Source organism: Bidens hawaiensis, unplaced genomic scaffold (genome assembly GCF_021521415.1).
Source record: "Bidens hawaiensis isolate Kalapana, Puna unplaced genomic scaffold, B.hawaiensis_p1.1 tig00006171_1, whole genome shotgun sequence".
NCBI lineage: Eukaryota > Viridiplantae > Streptophyta > Magnoliopsida > Asterales > Asteraceae > Bidens > Bidens hawaiensis.
Genome location: NW_027491409.1, coordinates 776553 through 797741, shown reverse-complemented (window position 1 = coordinate 797741; position 21189 = coordinate 776553). Strand labels below are relative to the sequence as shown.

The following is a 21189-nucleotide window of genomic DNA, read 5'->3' as shown; positions in this document are numbered from 1 at the left end:
GTATTGCACGCATTTCGATGAAAACTATAATCGGTTAAATGTAACTAGAACAGAGCAAAATCATAATTTGTGTTTATGCAATAATGAAATTGTCTAAACGTTGTTATAATCAATTTTACAGTATACATAATTAACACACAAACTTCGTGATACTTGAATATATTAGGCTCTTAAAATGGGTTGAGTTATTTTACAAATAATAAAAAAAAATAAAAATTGTCAGAAGTCATAATTAATTAATTAATATGTGTCAAGTAAGGAGTAAAGAGAAATTTTCTCTCTCTACATGCAAGTCACATGTTAGTTCCTCCATTTTTTAAACGTGTATAACTTTTTCATATGATATTTTTTTTAAATTAAAATTCACTATAATAACAAGCGTTTTTTAATATTTAATGTGAGTATAATTTTGTTATATAAAAACGTATAAAAAATTTACGTCATTTTGTCTTTTTTGCTTACCATTGTGTCTTTTTTCGACATTGTGTCTTTCTGTTTGTCAATGTGTTTTTTTGTTATTGTGTCTTTCAACTGATCATTGTGTTTTTTTAAATATTAATAACACAATTGTGTACTAATATGTAAATATAATAAAAAAATACCAACAAATTATCTAATACATAAAACACAATGATGAATACATATTACACAATAAAATAAAACGTAAAGCACAATAATGAATACATATAACACAATGGTCTGAAACGTAAGACACAATGATAAATAAATATAACACAATGACCTGAAACGTAAAACAAAATGAAATCTACATATTACACAATGACTTGAACGTAATACACAATGAACATAATACTATTTTTCTCAACTTAAGTGAATGTTGATCACAATTGATAAGTAGAAAGATGATGTTGCATAAACACACAATGACGACCAAAAAGGCACAATGATGTAATCTTTGTATTAATTTTTATCTTTAATATGAGTATCAATTTAAAAACACAATGACCAAAATTTATAACAGAATGCATAGAAAAATTCAATTAAAAACACAATAAACAACCAAATAACACAATATAAAAAACGCGCTAACTTTTTATTTTTATATAACAATATGATTCATACTAAAGATTAAAAAACGCTTGTTATTATGGAAAAAAAATTTCTAAAAAAAATATCGTATGAAATAGTTATAGACGTTTTAAAATGATATAGAAATTGACATGTTCCTAGCATATGGAGAGAGAAAATCATCATAAGTGGGTTATTTACCTTCACGCCCTTCTCATTTATTTTTATTCAATTTTTATTCCTAAATTAATTTTCACCATCCAAATTTAAGATCAATGGATTAGATTTCTTCTCACCCTTCTCATTTTTGTTGTACTTTATATTTTAACTTTACCCTCTTAAAACATATGGCAAAGTATACATCTCTCAACTTTTAGTTTTGCACTAACCATAATCACATGCAACCTTTACAATTGATGATGTGGGTACCCTTACCCACCTACAATCTTAATAATAGAAAAGCAACTAAAAAGCAGGGAAGCTTATAAAGTAAAGAGTAGCAAGCATAAGCTGCCAGATGGGGAAGGCTGACACTTGCCCAACAAGTCTCCTAAGTTGACTAAGAAGCTTATGCTATAGTAACTTCAGAAAAAGTCATCATTGTTCAAAAGCTGACACCTGCCATAAAATAAAAACAACTACAAGACAAAATAAAAGCAATTGAGGGTTACACAGAGATGGCATCTGCCCAGTCTGCACCAGCTGAAAGGAGAGCTAACATTTTCTACTTAAGAAGCTTCAGCTTCCCCGGAGAAGCTTCTAAACCACCTATAAATAGAACATTTCACAAAATGTATTTTCTCATTCTCGTTCACCCTATTCTCTCTAAACTCTCTCTACATACTCCTACTTTATCTCTCGTATCATATCAATGATTCTCACGCCGGAGGTTGATCGTAGGAGGCCCCCTCCTACGGTGAGACTAACAATTGTGTTTTCTTTTATTCTTAGCAGGTTAGGAAGCTTCGATACGATCAGACTCTTGAACCGCCGTACTCTCTTTGTGTGCTATATCTGTTGTAGCAACAAGTGGTGCCCACCGTGGGGCTAACACTACTTAGAACAACAATTCCGCTAGTCTTAGCTCCATTGTTCTCAAGTATTATATTTCTATGGCTGAAAAGAATGATCCTAATCAAGGCGTTCCTACGAACGATGATCGGCCGGAAAACGCCTCCTCGCCGGAGGAAAACGTTGGCCGTAGTTCACCGGAAATAAGCCGACCCTTGGTCATGTCATCACAATCCTATAAATTCCAAATTCCACCCTCGTCTAAAAGTGGAACATTCTCCCCAAGGAGTGATTTTTTCCTTCCGGTGAAAAGAATAGATATGACGCCGTAGGGTGTTAAACGGAACTCTTCAGCTCAGGGAGCTGATGAACAGTTATGCTTAGGAATAACGAGCTAAGGGGATAAGGATATGGTTAGATTATAATGAGGAACCTGAGGTCACACTCTCCCCATGCCTCGTCTGTTAAACAGAAGCATACCTTCTCCATCAAGAAGAAACACTCAAGGACATAACAGCTCGCAGATAGGAGAATATGAAAATACAAGTTCTCCTCGGGAAATGGTAAGCCTCACAGCTTCACCCATAACTCCTAATGGAACGGGAGGATTCACTATGGAACAACTTTTAAGCTCACCTACTGTGATACATCCCCCAATAAGCACCTCCGTAGTAGAATCTTTAATGTCATTACCTCTGGCAAGAAGCATGATAATGATGTATATAAAAATAAACATCTTTTTAGCATCAAATAATCTAAAAAAACTGCAGCTTCTATTGTATAATATAGTTCAAATAACCACTTATCATGTTAAAATGTATTTCCAGGTCAATCCAAGCCTTAAATGAAGAAACGAATAAAAAGCCTAAGAAAAATAAAAGAAAACCCAAGAAAATAGCAAAACACACCCCCATGCTTCATGGAACACGCCCCCGTGCTTTCTTGTGCAAGAAAAGACAAATGTCTGCAAGAAAAGACAAACTATTGGACAGTTGGACACAAGGCCGTGCTTTAGAGAACATGGGGCCGTGGCCACATTTCAAAAGACAAAATAACATACACAGACACCCAAAAACACGGGCCCGTGCATCATGTAGCACGCCCCCCGGTGGTGAGTCAGCATGTACGATCTGACAGAACATTAAATGCGAGGGGACAGCTGGACACGGGGATGTGCCTCACCAAACACGGGGTCGTGCCTGAGTGCGCAGACAGTCTATAAATAGTGGAACATGTTTCATTCATTTGGTGTGCTTGAATAGAGTTCTATACGGGGTTCTCTTATAAAAACACCCACTTTACACTCATATTGAAGGTTTTGTGGAGAGTTTGAAGGCTTGGAGATTATCATCATCATCATCATCTATCACCATTAAATATGGAAGATTAATCCACATTTGGTTAGATTGTTCTAGTTTGATCATGTGTTTGTTATCTTCATCTCTTTTGATGTTAATAACGATGCTCATTATGAGCTAAAACTCCATTTACCATCTAATTTCTATGAAGAAGCTTTGTTTTACTTGATGATTATCTTAAATATGTGATTTAGTTTAGTAAATTACATGATTATCTTTCAATTATCCTTTGATGAAAAATGTTTTATCACTTTGACTCAATAAATCAAGGTTGATGATTAACAATCATTCATCATTCACTCATGTTCTTGGAGACTAGAAATGGTAAAAGGAATACTTAGATAACTTATCCAAGATAAAACATGGATCTTTATATTGTAATTAGAAATGATGAGATATAAGCTATGATCTGTTTCTTTAGTGTTGATAATTCTGAAATAACATTGTTAACAAGATTGCTTAGGTTATCATACTAGTTAAAGACATCATATGCTAAGAGAATGTGTAATTATAACCTACTTCAATCAACCAAGGGGAGGTTGTGTGATCAACTATAACCACCGAAGTTGTTAGAATTGGTATTTGAGAAATCGAAGTCAATCCAAATTTTTCTACTTTACTAAACTACTTGCCTACTTAAATTGACATTCTCGTGGTAGACATGAAATTAAGCAAGAGTTGACTTGAAAATATGCATGCTACTTTCTTTTATGTCATAGGATATGTTCACTTAGAAATGAGGAGCTATTCTATCATACATTATTAAGGCAAGTTTATCACATGTTTACTTTATAATCATCAAGGAAGAATGGAGTGGATTCTTGATCTTAGACGGTAACCTTCATATAATTGAATTACTCATTTAGAATTTCTCTTCTTGTATATATATATATGAATATATATATATATATATATATATATATATATGCTATTTTATGAAAGTTTAAAAATCAACCCCAAAATGATTATCTTCTCCAATTAAGTTAAAAAGAAGATTTATTATTAGAAATATTTGTGTCCATGGATCGATACTTGGTTCTTACCAATATTATTATACATATACGATGGGTACACTTGCCTATTTTGTATGTGTTTAGTCTTAGTAGAAATCACTTTTATAAATTTAAAACACGATCTTGTGGGAAAGCTAAAATTCCATCCTTTATATTTTACCACACCGCGCACACCAAACATCAAGTTTTTGGCGCCGTTACCGGGGACACGGTATATTTTAAGAATGATCCAAGTTTTAATTTAATCATTGTTTGTAAATTGTACAAATTTCTAACTTCTATTTTTTTAACTATTAGATTAGATTTTTCTTATTTTAAGGCTAGCCTAACCTTTACTTTAGTGTTAATCAAAAAAGTTTAAATTTGATTTAATCCCATGTATGTCCTTTACAGTCGAACCTGAGCTTGTTTCTCCAGTTTCTGAACCTGAATGACTTTTTGCTGAAGAATAAGCAAACGAGCAACAGAACCGTGACTTCAATCAAAGAAGAATCAGTAGAAGCCACGACATCAGGAGAAAATCAAGCCGAAGAAATGATGGCAGCATGAAACAATGACCAAACATGAGCCAGTATGCCAAGCCAAGCCTCGAAGGCTATGGCAATGGAGTGGCACATCCAAAATCACCGACAATTTCGAAATCAAGTCAAGTACCATTCATATGGTGGAAATATCAGTTCAATTTCACGGTCTCCTCGACGAGGACCCCCTTTCTCATATATCTCGATTCTTACGAATATGCGGAACCTTTAAAATTCAAAACTGTTCAGTAGATCAAATTAGACTCAAACTCTCTCCTTTCTCTTTAAGGGGACAAGCCTTAGAATGGATAGAATCCCTTTCTTCTAGTTCCATCACCAACTGCGACCAGATGGTTGAACAGTTTCTCCTCAAATACTTTTCGCCTGATACTGCAAAAAACGAGCCAGCATCACCAGATTCTGGACCGATGATGATGAGTCGTAACACGAAGCATGGGAGGATACAAAAGGCTTCTAAGAAGATGCCCACATCATAGACTGAGCGTATGGTTACAAGTAAAAATTTTATTTGATGCACAATCCAGTCAAAACAAACAGGCCATCGACCAAGTCGCCGGTTGAGACCTAGGATCCAAATCACCTAACGAAGCATTTGAAATCATGGAGAAGGAAACATAGAAAAGTTTCGCTTATAACCCACCAAGATCTACACCAACACATACAGGAATGCACCACATCGTTTCCACCACTCTTGTCATCGCACAGCTTGAAGCACTCTCAAAAAAATTCGAGCAACTTCAAGCCAAACTATCAAAAATCAAGATCACCCGTGACACCTGTGGAGAAACACATAAGACAAGTGATTGCAAACAAGTCCTTATGGCTATGGAAGAAGTTGACTTCATCGCCTGTCAAAACAACGTTTTCAGTAACAACTACAATCCAGGATGGAGAAACCACCCGAATTTTAGTTTGAAGCACGGAGGTAAAACTCAAACTCTACCCGGATTCGAGAAAAGGCCGATGAATCAATCTTTCCAACCTAAACCTCAATTTCAAGAAAAAAGTTCCAGTAGCCATCAAAGTCCGAGCTACTCAAGAATTGAAGAGATGTTGAGCGAAATCATGACCAAGACAAATGAAGCAGAAAAGAAGTCCGACTTCAGAACCGTTGACTTAGGGGAGGATTGTTAAAATATGAAGCTGACCTAACAAGTCAACAATCATCATTGCAGAATCTAGAAACTTAGATCGGACAGACTGCCCGACAATTATCTGAAAGACCACATGGCGTTCTTCCAAGCAACACAATAACAAACCCAAATGCAAAAGCAAACACTGCTACATTAAGAAGTGGCACAACGACTGTTGTCTCACCAACTTTAGAACCAGGTATGGAGAAGGAAGTTCCTGATAAGACGCAAGAATTATTGATCCACCAGGCACCGTACAACCTAAGGAACCAGTCCGAACGTATTTTCCATCTATTCCATACCCTGGACGGCTGAAACAGGAGAGATTGGAAGCTCAGTATGGAAAGTTTTTAGAAATCTTCAAACAACTCCACATCAACATACCTTTCGTCGAAGCCATTGCTCAGATGACAAAATATGCAAAGTTTCTTAAAGAAGTGCTGACCAACAAAAGGAAGTTGAAGTAGCTCTCGCATGTCACCTTGAGTGAAAAATGCTTAGCTGTCCTCCAAAACAAGTTTCCGCAAAAAATAACCGATCCAGGGAGCTTTACTATCCCTTGTCTCATAGGAAATTTATCTGTTAGCAATGCCCTAGCCGACCTTGGAGCTAGTATCAATTTAATGCCTTATGCGGTTTTTGCAAAACTAGGGTTAGGAGAACCAAAGCCCACCCCCACGAGCATTCAGTTAGCTGACAAACATGCTTGTCAAAATTGACAAATTTGTTTTCCTAGTAGATTTTGTAATTTTAGATATGGAGGAAGAGAAAGGTGTCCTCTGATTTTAGGAAGACCGTTTTAGCCACTGCAAAGGCTATTATTGATGTTTCACCGGCATACTCACTCTTAGGGTCATTGAATAGGCAATCACTTTTGATATAGGAAAATCTATGCGACATCCGCAACATCACGATGACACGTTATACTGTGTTGACATCATTGATTCTATCGTGAGTTGCTATGCGCGAGATTCCTCCATCATTAACACACTAGAAATACAAGTCTTAACCGAAACTATCACCAAATCTATTCTAGAAAACAAAAATCTCGATAGTATCAACAACAATCCAGAAACATCAGATGTAGTATGTGGGATCACCTAATGTGATGAAAAAGCAAAACTATCAATTAAAGAACCACCAACCTTAGAGTTAAAAGAACTCCCGAACCATATAGAATACGCCTTTCTAGAAAAAGACTCTCAACTCCCAGTAATTATTGCATCTCACCTTTCTAAAAAGAGAAATACGAACTTCTTAAGGTTCTTAAAAACCATCAGAAGGCTATCTCATGGAAGATCATAGATATCAAAGCCCTTCCACTTAGGTGCAAGCTTTCCATATGCGGGATTCATTGTATTTTGGAAAGCCTTCCTTAAGACCAAATCTCCTTCTTGAAATCTTCGAATTCTGATGTTCTTGTCGTATGCCCTAGCTATCCTTTGTTGGTATCCTGCCATTCTGATCTTTGCTAGGTCTTTGAACTCATCAGCAGTATCTAGATCCTGGATAAGGCTTTCATCGTTTTCCTGGGGATCACGGATGCTTGTTCTAGCACTAGGAACCACCATCTCTATAGGGATCACAACTTCTGCTCCAAACACTAACGAGAAGGGTGTTTGACTTGTTGCATTCTTGGGTGTTGTTCTATCAGCCCAAAGAATATAAGGAAGTTTTTAGTGCGTAGTTTTATCGTCTCGAGTCTTTGTAATTGTTATGTAATTTATTATTATTATTTAAGGTAAGGGAAATTTAGTAATTATAAGTCCCATTCGTTATATTAAGGCTCATTCGTTAAGGATGCTTAACGAATGAGACCAATCATGTTTATTATTGTTCATTCGTTGAGGATGCTTAACGAATGAACCTTAATCGTTATGTTCTGCATCCATTCGTCATTGAATGCTGACGAATGGGGTATAGTGAATGAATCATTCGCTATACCATTTTGGTTGTTTATGTAATGAAGACGAATGAATGCCATTCGTTACGGAATGTGTAACGAATGGCATTCTTCTTCTATATATAGGTTGTTCAGCCTCAGATTAATTGAAGTGCTTATAAAGTATTTTCTCTCTTGCCGTTAATATGCCCGATCACTCACTCAACACTTTGTTAAATTTGTTAAGCATACTATATATATACATATATCATATAACTAGATCCTGTGTTTAATCGACATGAACGATTCAATCGATTGAAGCTCTAATTGGTGTTTCACAAGTGGTATCAGAGCATACCAGAGTTAGATTGTGTTTATGCTAAGGTATTGATCATGAATTGATTGATTACTTATAGTTCGATTTGTTAATTATAGATCCGAGTCTTTGTTTATCAATTTTCATTGAATTAGCATGTTGAGATGTTAATTGGATGACGATTTGATTGGATTTTGATTTGGTGTTGGTAGTGTGTGATATGTGGTGGTTGAATTGGATTATGGTATTGGTTGGATATGAAATTGGATTGAATTTGGGTGTTGAACAAATAGAGGTTCCTGTTTGAGTTATATTTGGATTTTAGATAGTGTTTGGATCGATTATAGAGGTTTAGATTGGTTTGGATTTGTTCGCGGGATTGTTACGAGTTGTTTAAGCATTCGTATGTGAAAATTGGTTATGTTTTGATCAATTTATCCATCAGTTTGTGGTAGTTTGTTTCACGGTTTGGATATGGGAATTTCCTGATCTGGAAATCATCTTTGAAGATTTGAAGATTCATATGTTCATTCGTTATAATGGATTTGGTCATTCGCTATAAGTTTGATGCTATTCGTTATTAAAGTATAAATGATTCGTGTCATGTGTCAAGTTTGTTACAACAGAATAACAAACTTATTCGTTACTATAGTTGATTCGTTACCATCTATTCGCCATTTGAAGTTCATTCATCATCACTCATTCGTCATCCAATGAATACCCATTCGTCACAGTAACTCATTCGTTACAAAGCCATTCGTTATCTTATTCATCAGCCATTCGCTAAGCTATTTGAGTGTTGATTCGTCATCTTTGACTCTTCATTCGTGATAGCTATTCGTTAAACTCATTCGTGAAGACTGAACATTATTCGTTACCTTTATTCGTTACCAGATTCACATACCCATTCGCTACTGTTCATCTTTCTCTACTGTTCATCATTCGTCCTCCCATTCGTTACCGATTTTTCATTTTAACCCTTTAAGTTTGGACATCGTTAAGATTAAATCTTGATTTGTTTGAGATGACTGGTTATTATGCACTGGTTTCTCAGAACGTGTTGATGCAACAAATGTTACATCTCGATGCTGAGAATGGATCTCATTCAAAATGTCATCGTTTAATGAAGTTTTGTGATTTCGCTAAATAGGAACCCCGTTTCAGAGCGCATCTAGGGTCTGTACACCCTGGTTTTTCGCGATGCCTTGATGATCTATACACTGTGCCTATGGTTGGTAATGAGATTACTGGTTTTACATCGAAGGCATTTACTCAATACTCTCAAGATGAAAAGAAGGTTTTAGAGATTGAAAAAAAGGCATATTCCACGTTGACTATGGCATTACCCGACAATATTTATCATCAAGTGAGAAGTATTAAAATCTGTACATCCTTGTTTCAACACATTAGAATGAGAAGTATGGATAATATGAAGAAAGTAAAAAGCTAATGTTGAAGTTTCAATTTAGAAACTTTAATCTATTGAAAGGTGAGACTGTTGAGGAAATGTTGACTCGATTTAATCATTTGATTGCCGAAATGAATAAGTTAAATATGGAACTGAATGAAAGTGATAAGATTGATACTTTTAAAAATGTTCTTCCAAGTTCATACTCGACGCTTCTCATGGTACTTAAAGAGAATAGTTTCTTTAAGAATGAAGATCTTACGACAATGGAATTTATGCAAAAGATTGAAGGTAGAGAGTATGAATTGAAATGTCAAAATCCATCATAAGAAACTCAAGACCCGACTCTATATGAAGGTTGTTTGCCTTTGAGTAGTTCTGCAGCTCCAATTACTGCATTTCTCACTCAAATTTCACAAGAGAGATCATCTTCTTATAGTGATCCAAATGTATGTTTTATGGCTTCCGGGTTTAATGATAACCCTGGTGGATCAACTACTAATGTCTTCACTGCACCACCTAGTGTCAATATGAAGGAAGTTGAACAAAACTTTGCCATCCTTAGTGCTTTTCTTAGTGCTTTCATGACATCCTATGAAAACTTGGTGGGTAGTAAGACTGCTACAAGTGAATTGACTGATGAAGATTATGATCAAATTGATCTTGATGATCTAGAGTTAATGGATCTCAAATGGAATATGGCCATGATTGTAAGGAAGGTGAAGAAGTTTATGCAATGAACTGGTAAAGACTTACCATCTTTAAACAAACGAGTTGGCTTTGATAAATTGAAGGTCAAATGTTACAATTGCCAAGAGTTTGGTCATTTTGCCAAGGAGTGTGACATGCCAAATAAGGATTATAATGGACCTCGAAACCAAGATTGAAATTCTGGAAAGAAAGTCATTGTTTCTCCTGAAAAGAATTCTGGAGGTAGCTCTTCTAAAGCTTTAGGATCACAAGCTCTTGTCACTGCTGAAGAAACTGACTGGACTTAAAGACTGCTGTGTAATGATAATCAAGCAAATCTTGCAATGTTCGAGCTGAATGAAAGTTTTCCAGATGATAGTGGAAACGAATTGTCTTCTTACTATGAGAAAGAATCGGATTAAGATGATTCCTGCAACATGCAACCAACATCGTTTGCGTGTATGGCTAAGATTGATGAGGTTAGTCCTTCTTCTGATAAATTATCTGAACATGTGTTATGTTATGAGTGTGAAACTTTTAAGTCAAGAATTGATTTTCTTAATACCCATAATGATTCATTAATGAAAGAACTTGCTTCAATCAAGGATACATATAGACAATCACTAGAATCACAAATGTGATCTAGGGAAAAAAAATGAGGGTTTGTCTATAAGTAATCATGATTTGAAAGCTGAATTGCCAGTAAAAATGACCATTAATGATAAACAATTTCAAGAAATTCTTAAACAAAGAAATAAGATAACTGAAATTGAAAATGAGGTTCTAGATTTGAAAAGTAAATTAGACAAGTTTCGAAACTCTTCATTTTTGTTGAATGAAATTATTGAAGTGCCTGGTAAACAAAAAGGTTCAAAGAATGGTTTGGGTTTTGTTGAAGTTTCTCCACTATTTCATGATGATTATTCCTCAAATCTGTTTGCAGGAAATGAAGAGATTAGTACTGAAGCTGCCATCATTGAGGAGAAACCCAACCTGGTTAAAAAGGAAAACTCTAATGTTAAAGCTTTAAATCAAAAACCTCATATTCAAAGTAACAAGGTCTTTGTTGAGAATGATGAGAATGAAATCATTGAGGATTTAATTGAACCTGGAATTGTGCACAAAGACCAGAACATTCCACGTTCAAATCACATTATGTGTGAACCTCAAGAATTTGAGGAGGCTTTGTATGGTTCAAGCACATCTAAAATGATAAAAGAAAAATATGCTAAGGTTAAGGCTAAGAAATCAGAAAAACCAAAGATTTCTGATGAGGATTTGTTGCGTTTCATCAATCCTGTTCCTTCTAAAGTAAACACTGGTCGAGTGTTTAAGTTAAAATGTATTAACAAAGTGTTCACTGAGAAAGACATTCCGCTTAATCTTATCAAACCTGAATTGATAGAAAATGTCTTTCAAAATGAAACTTTAAAAATACAAGATCTTGAACATGCATTTGTTAATTCCAAAGAATCAAACACAACAGATCCTTTGGTTAAAGCCAAAAAATTATTAAAGTCTACCAAGAAAGTTCAATTTGTTAATTCAACTGTAACTGACACTTTACAGAGTTTTTCTAATTGTTCAAATCTCGATTTTTACATGAAAAAAATCTGTTACATTTGATGATTTGAAAAAAAGGACATGTTCCTGGTGTTTTTCATCAACTTTCTGTTGCATCAGTTTCTGCTAAACCACAACATGAGTTTGTGACATGAGAACATGTTTTTTATGTGGCGAACAAGGTCATGTTGTAAGAAACCGTGGAATGAAGAAATCACAGAATCTTCATCCGTTTATCAAAGAACATGCCAACCCCGTCCCTTTGATTAAAGAAATTCAGAAAAGACCCATGTCTTGTGATGATGAAACACACATCGTGTTTTCCAATGTGAATCCACGCAAGGTGATTCATGTTGATGAAAGCAATGCCAAGTTAAAACCCAAATTTGTTCCTACGGAACCAATTTGTAAAAATGTGAACACAAATGTTGTTCAAGCTGCATACTTGAGACGAAAGTCAAAAAGGCATGTGACTTATTCACAAGCAGCTAAACCACATATGGATTCAGTCAAAATTAACTCTTCAAGTGAAATTAAAGATGTGCCCAAGACTGAGGCATGGGTGCCTTTTTGAACTAATCATCTTACCAACATGTGCAGAGTTTATCCAAGACTATATCTGGTGAAAACTGGATTATGGATAGTGAATGCTCTCATTATATTATCGGCAACATCAAACTGCTAACAAATGTCAAGAATATTCAAGGAGGTTATGTAGCTTTTGCGGGTAATTTAGGGGGAATGATTACAAAAGAGGGAGAAGTATCGAATGATAGTATTACATTCGAAAAGGTGAATTATTGTGATAAAGTGGATCACAATCTGCTAAGTGTTTCTCAGATCTGTGATAAAAAGTATACCATTTTATTTAATGACAAGGAGTGCATCATACTCAAACCGGGTTTTGTTATTCTAGAAGACATGGTGGTTATGAGGTCTCCTCGGTCAAATGAAATTTATGTACTTAATATGAGTACTAAGGTATCTACTTCTGTTGAAACGTGTTTTGTCTCAAAAGCAACTGAGAAAGACTCGATTCTGTGGTATAGGCGTATAGGTCACATTCATGTCAGAAAGATGAATTATCTGATGAAAAATGATTTGGTTGATGGGGTTTCCCTGAAACACTTCAAGCTAACCGATCACTGTGTTGCATGCAAAAAGGGCAAACAAAAGGAGAAATCACACCCGTCTAAGTTAATTAATTCCATTGATACTCCTTTGGAAAGGCTTCATATGGATTTGTTTGGTCCTCTGAATCGTGCGAGTATTGCTGGAGATTGTTATTTTTTGGTTGTCACTGATGATTACTCTAGATACTCGTGGGTGTTATTTATGAGTTCTAAAGATCAAACACCCGTTCTTGTGCAAAATCTAATCACATAGATCAAATCACTGTACAAACACAAGGTGAGACGTGTTCAGTGTGACAATGGTACAGAGTTCAAGAATACTATATTTGACTTCTTTTGTGTTCCGAAAGGAATCCATCGAGAATATAGTTCTCCATATGTACCTCAACATACCAGTGTTGCTGAACGGAAGAACCGAACACAGATTCAAATCTTCCTGTCCAATTCTGGAATGAGGCAGTGAATACTGCTTGTTACACGCTTAATCATGTTCTGACTGTGAAGAAGCTGCAACAGACAAGTTATGAGCTTCTGAACAATCGAAAACCTAATTTAAAGTTTTTGGAACCATTCGGGTGTCCTTGCACTATGTTGAAAAGAGATGCAGGAAAATTTGATGACAAGAATATTGAAGGTTATTTCTTGGGCTATGCTTTACCTAAGAAACGGGTCTTCAACTTCATTTCGGGTTGTGTTGAAGAGTGGTACCATGCCGATTGTAAAAGATATGCGACTCCTCCTGCTAGCAAGGGTCCTGATTGGTTGTTTGATTATGAGAGTATATTTAATTCATTTACTCCCATAGTTGATCAACCTAACGAAGACTTGATGCGTGCTTAATTAAAAGATCGATTATTCTCCACACCGAGATCTTCCAATTCAACTCATGATGATGTTATACAAGATGATCTTCCTGATACGTCTGATGTTATTTCTATTTCGTCAGATGATGGTCAATTTGTTGATTCCTCTTTAGCTCCATTTCCTGAATTCCATGAGATTGGTGAAACGTCTCATGAGGCTGCGGAGAAACTTACTAATTTAACTGATAATGTTGTTGTGTCTGAGAATCTGACACTTCGTATTCGCACGTATCATCCTCAGGACAACATCATTGGTGATCTTGATGTTGGTGTGCAAACATGTCATCCGATTGCTACTTCGAGTGACGTTAATGTATTGTGTGCGTATGCCGATATTCATTCATCGAGAATCATGAATCTCGCAAAATACACTTGCTTTCTTTCTCAAATGGAACCAACAAATGTTCGTATGGCGCTTGAAGATTCTTCATGGGTAGAGGCAATACAAGAAGAACTACAATAGTTTAGTCGACTTTGTGTTTGGGATCTCATTGACAAGCCTGATAGAGTTAAGAAGCCTATTCCGACCAAATGGGTCTTTAAATGTAAGAAGGATGATCGTGGGGTCATCGTTAGAAATAAAGCACGTTTGGCTGTGCAAGGGTTTCATCAGCAAGAAGGCGTAGACTACATGGAAGTATATGCTCCAATTGCACGTTTGGAGGCTATACGAATATTAATGGCCTATGCAGTTTTCAAGAATATTAAAGTTTATCAAACGGACGTCAAGAGCGCGTTTCTCAATGGGGAATTTCATGAAGAGGTGTTTGTGAAGCAGCCTCCTGGTTTTGAAGATCCGGACTCCTGACCGTGTTTACCGATTAAACAAGGCACTTTATGGTCTACCCCAAGCCCCAAGAGCTTGGTATGGCACACTTGCTGACCATCTGACTGATAGTGGCTTTAAGCGAGGGACTGTGGATTGTACTCTCTTTTATAAGTCTGTTAGTGATGATTTGCTCCTCGCTCATATATTTGTCGATGGCATCATATTTGGTTCTACGAACGACAAGCTATGCAAGGATTTTGAAAAGTCAATGCAGACGAAATTTGAAATGAGCTCGATGGGGGAGATGAATTTCTTCTTAGGGTTGCAGGTTCATTAGTCTGACGCGGAAATTTTTTTTCATCAGACCAAATACCTGAACGAAGTCTTGAGCCGATTCTAGATAACAGCCGGAAAAAGCTCTACGACGCCTCTCCCCGTGGGTCACAATTTGTCACTTGATGAATTGGAGGATATCGTAGATCCAACCCTTTACCTAGCAATGACTGGTTCTTTAATTTATTTAACTGCTTCTCGTCCTGATATCATGTTTGCTGTTTTTTATGTGCCAGGTACCAATTGAGTCCCCGAGTGACTCATTTTGCGGCGGTTAAACTTATACTTCACTATCTGAGGGGTAATCCTGACATCGGGTTATGGTATCCCAAGGATGATAGCTTTGAACTCACTGTGTTTTCTAACTCTGACTATGGAGGATGCAAGATCAATTTCTAGGAAGTCGGCTTGTTTCCTGGCAGTGTAAGAAGTAAAAAACGGTCTCCACTTCAACTTCAACTGCAGAAGCATAGTATGTGGCAGCCTCGATTTGCTGTTCACAGGTTCTTTGGATTTAGAAACATTTGCGGGATTACGGTTTGAAGTTTCTTACTACTCCCATATTTATTGATAACTATGCTACTATTTGTATCACCAAGAACCCCTTCACCACTCTAAGACAAAGCATATCTAAATTTGATATCATTTTAACCGTGATTGTTTTGAAAAGAAATTAATTGATCTTGAAAAGGTACACACGGATTTTCAGAAAGCTGATCAGTTTGCCAATGCGTTTGATAAAACTCGCAATAACTTTTTGCTTGGTCTAAATGAATTGAAAACTCTTGTTGATATCATTAAGCTCGGATTATCAATTTTATTTTGTTTTGGTTATTTTATTATTTTGGGTTTTGGAGGAGATCATTGGAAAATACATAATTATTGTGATTTCTGTTTGTATAGAAAAAATTCGAAGACATTAAAAATTGGAAAATACAACAATATTGTGATTTCTGTTTGTATAGAGAAAATCCAAAAATATTAAAAATTGAAAATTCAAAATATTGTGATTTCAGTATGTATAGAGAATAATAAAAAACATTCAAATATTTCAATAAATTTCAAAAATATTTTGCACACTTTCGCTTAAAATTTTGTCAGTTACTCAAGTTTAAACGACATATACTTGTATATGGTTGGTCCTAATATCCACCTGTAGATATACGGGATAGCCATTTACCTGAAAACGGAAAGTGACTGGGGCTACTGTTGTGTGTTTTGTTTTTTTAATTCTTTTGCTGAAAATTATGTCGGTTATTTAAGTTTGTGGAACATGTATTTGTATACATGTTTGGTCCTGTTATCTACTTGTAGATATATATGATAGCCATTTATCTGTAAACTAAAAGTGACTGGGGCGACTGAATTTAAATGCTCCTAAAAAAGTAAGTTTTGAAGAAAAAAGAGAAAATGATTGTACATTGATCATCTAGTCCCATATCCAGAAAAAAATAAGCTTAAAAGACTGAGTGCTTAACTGCATTGGTGCATTGATAAGTCTTACACATAACTGTTAAGGTAAAGTATGTGATATAAATATAAAGAACTGCTAAATTGAAAGAGGTGTTAGTTTCTTCCAGAAGTTTCGGTAATGAAGGCATAAATATAATAGCCTGTCATACTCAAGCCTTATGTTTGTTTGATCACCAAGATAAAAAATTCTAAATAAAATGCATTTGGTTTATGGTTAACACTTCAATAGTGTATGGTCTTATGGCCTCAAATTCTGTATTGATGGGATGCATCCAGTTTCTGGATACTATGAGTCTTTATGCTGCTTAATTATCTAGGAACTCATAAACATGAATATTTCGATAGCTTTTAGAGCAAACCCAAAGTAGTTAAACTTGATCACTACTGTAAATTGTACAAATTCATTACCGACTTGATCAGAATCCGCTGTTAGTCATACATTGTTCCTCCCTTGCGCGCGTCTTAATACCATGTCAGGTCCCGTAAGATGATCACTCAAAGTCACAATAATGTCATAACCCACACCATAAATGTGTTGACAAGCAGGTTAATGACAGTTGCTATTTTGGGTCAGGACAACTGTTTGATAACGGCGGAATCAGAAACAAACAGAGTTATTGCTTAAGGTTTAATAAATGTAACAAACACAAACAATAACTCAAAAGATTTCCATTTATAGAAAAGATTCATACAAATGTTAATCTATTAGGGTTTCTTGTAAGGAATGTATTGTCCGTACTAATCCTATGACAGCCGTCACAATCAATATCAGAAAATATTCTCTTAGGTCTGAAAAGTGTAACGCGTTTCTCTTGTCACTGGCGTGTGGGCGTGCCCTAAATTATTCTATTTATAGGCCTGCCACCACCTGACAGCTGTCATTCCTTCTAGAAACCCTAATGATTGGTACATAATCAAATTACATATTTAAAAATATACTAACTGTAAAAACAGGTCTTCCAGGTAGATATTATGTTAGTTGTCTTCTCCGAGTAGGCTTAGTGCCTTTTTTCTTTTACGAGTAGACCTGGTAACCTTGAAGTGTGCTGGTGAACAGTTCTCCGGGTAGACTTTACTTAGAGTATTTTCCTTAGAAAATACTCACCTAACAGACTTCAATCTTCTTGACCGTAGCAAAATTTGCTCGATATGGTCATACGAGAAAACTGTTCTTTATGAATCCCTTCAACTCTTTGTTAAATAATAACTTATTTAGCAAACCATAGTGTGCTGGTAACACTGTTTGAACTGTGCTGGTAGCTCTGTAGCTTGCTCGGAGTTGAACCTTGCTGGAGAAAGTACTTAGAATATTTCTTGATAACTTTCAACAAGCATATGCTCGGACTACTGTTTATTAAACAAACCTTGCTAGATCTTCCAATTACTTAGCTTCAAGAGCTTGGTTCAGTCAAGGGTTTGCTATTAAGCAAACTGTGCTCGACTTGAAGAACATCTTTGCTAGATGAAGTGAATCCTGCTCGGATGATCACTTAAGAAGACTTCAATAAGATAACCTTACCTGATAGGAAAATTACCTTGCTAGAACAAGTAAAACCCTGCTCGGATGTCCAAGTGTGCTCGGTTTCCATACTTAGCCGTTTCAAAGGAGTGTTGAGAAGATTCCAATCTCCCTTAATCTTCCTTAAGTCATTTCAAGTCAAATCTTTGACTCAACAATCTCCCCCTAGATTGGAACACCTCAGCTGTCCCAAAACACCTCTAAGGTAACTTACACTTAGTCAAAATACTCATCAAATCGAAATCAAATTTACATTTCAAAATCAAAAGATTACATAGTTGAATATTTGTCCGTAGACATTACGAAGCAAACCTTATACTAAGAATCATCTTCTTCTTGCGTTGTGGGCTGCTTGTTTTCGTTCAACTATTAGAGGTGGTTCTCTAGAATCATCATTTCCATAATATCCCTCAGATCCTCTCTATGCAAAAAGGTCAGGTCTTCATCATTCCTGATGATCCCAAGAATGAGTCCATCTGAGTTTCGAAGAATGTAGTGACAATCATTTTCTTTATAGTCTATCTCATCTATTCGGCCATTCTTCTGGACTTTGTGATTTGGACAAGTCATTCTCCGTCTCATTCTTATACAGGTGTTCATGTTGGACAAGGGATTGTTGTTTCTAACTCTTGAAACATAAGCATATTCAGCATCCCTTATACTTCTTATCCGTTTGGCTCTTCTGGTCTTCTCATGCTTAGTCAATTCCCATTTCTTTCTTTGATTCAGCAGTGGGAACCCCTTTTCAGCTTCACTTTTCAAATATTTTGACAACTCATTCTATTGTCTTCCAGCCAACTTTCTATTATCATGATAGTCATACAACTCAAGTTCTGCCATTTTCTCCAATTGCTCTCTTTTGAAATATGCAAAGTCATCTATGAATATTATTTCCCTTAACAATCTGCTTTGCATGATTATTTTCAGAGTTTGAGAGACTGAGTCATAGTAGAATGTTATAGGTAGATCTATGTCAGTTTGGACTCTTTCTCCCCTTTGAATTCCTCCTCTGCTTGACTCACTCCTGCTAATTGAAGTATGCGTCCTTGAAGCAGAGGGCCTTGTGGGAATAGACTTCATTGGTTTAGTAGGCCCTTTGACTCCAAATGTTTTTCTGTACATCCCTACAACCAACTCAGCAGGCAGTCTAATCAGTTCAAACAGGTTTTCACCTGCATCCCTGTGTAGTCTTCCAATCATATCTAATATTTTCTCATCATCAAGTCTTCCAGTAGGTACAAATCTTCCACCAATAAAACTTCTTGGGTTCACACCTTCCAACAATACCTTTTCCCACTCAGCTTTCTGTTCATAGAATAGCTGTTTCAATTGTGCATGACCCAAGTTGTAAAAGAAATTTTCATTCATTCCCTTTCTATTCACCATTACCTCCTTCAAGATTCTTATCATTTCCTCATTCTCCCATGGATCTGTAGGTTCATCTGGTTCTTGTTTCACTTCCACTAGGATAGGGATTTCTTGTGTTGCAGTTCTTTTCAATTTTTCCTTTTCAATTTCAGCTTTCTGCTTCTCTCCCAGAGTCATAATCCTTTTTTTCTTGACAGGGGGTTTAGGTTGATCTTCCCTTGATTATCTACCTGAGGGTTTAGGTTGATCTCTCTTTGATTTATCTTTCTTTTGCAGTCTGTTATAGTGAGATTCAACAGCAGACTTTAGACAAGCTGTCCACCATTTCAGGTGTCATTCCCCTTTTAATCAAATATCCACACTTACCAGCATACCTTTTCTTTAATTCTTCAATTTTGTCATGCAATCTTTCCCTTTCTTCTCTTTCCATTCTTTCTCTATTTGCATGATAAGTTTCTTCAAGAACTTTGAAGGTCATCTTGGTTAAATCTTTTTCATTGAGTCCACAACCTCTCAAATATTCTCTATATCTCAAAGAGTCACGATTTTTCTTTTGCATTATTCTTTTCAGCTCATCATGCTCTTTCTCAATCATCCTCTACAACTCTTAATCAGAGAGTGGATCCAGATCTTCAAACTTATAACCAAAAGTGGCCAGTTTCACTATCAATGGATTTTTCTTTTGAGCTTCATTTAAACTATGTTGAGTGTTTGTCCTTTGCTCATCAGTCATTTCTACTTGTGGAGAGAAAACATCAACCTGCTCAGCTGTATCACCCTGGTTATCATCATCATTGTCATCTTCAGATGTATCATCCTTTTCTGTTGACTCATTGACAGCCTCAATCTTGTCTTCCTCAGGATTGTTTAAGTTTTCAGGCCTAACAATCTGTATCGGAACATGCCCTATTGGACTTGGTTGTTATTCAAGGCTTGCAGCAAAATATTCATACTCATCATTCCATCATGCTTCTTTCAGATTTGGTACTCTTCAGGCCTTTGAGTCTAAAGTGGAACAGGCTTTAAGGGGCTTTCCATAACATAATATTCATTCTTCTCATCCCACTTACCCCTTTTAGTAGATTTTTCTTTCTCAGCTTGTTCCTCAGCTTTCCTTTTTCTTGTGTATATCTTTGCAAACCTGTTCACCTTTTCTGCAAATTCTTCATGCAACTTGGAGAGCTTTTCTTTCATCTCATCAATTGTTTCTCCAGTCTCTCCCTTCTTTGAAGATTTTTCAGGTTGTCCAACTTTCTCAGTTTCCTTTTCTGGTTGTTTTTGTGATTGACTGAACATGCTTACAACCATAGCCAATGAATTATCGATCTCTTCAGCCCTTTTCATATTAATCAGAGTCTTAATTACCTCCTGATCTTCAACCTCTTCTTCATCAAAGACTTTAGCAATATTTTCTTGATCAATCAGTTTTTCCTGCTCTGCCAGCTCTTATGCAAATAGGGTTTGGGCAATGTACTCCCTCTCCCTTGTTTCTTTTAAGACTTGCTCAAGCCTTTTGGCAGCAACAGTATCCTTTTCTTTTTCTTCTTATTCTTCATCCTCATTTGCCTTAACAGACTCTTCTTCCTCATCATCACTATCAACAATAGCCTTTCCTTCTTCTAATCTTTTTTTCATTTCCTCCTCTGTTTCTAGTGGAAAGTCATCAATATCCTTCTCCAAATCATCCAACTCATCATCCTGCTCTACTCTCTTGGAACTTACTTGATCTGTTTTTGGTTCTGTAAGTACAAGTTCCTTAGTAGCAGCTCCCTCATCCATCACAATA

General features: G+C 36.0%; 1 protein-coding gene across 1 annotated transcript in view; it reads right to left on the bottom strand.

The window, feature by feature from the left end:
* LOC143631627 (uncharacterized) overlaps window positions 1-21189 on the bottom strand; it is a 205659-nt gene that overhangs the window by 62447 nt on the left and 122023 nt on the right. The window lies entirely within an intron of this gene.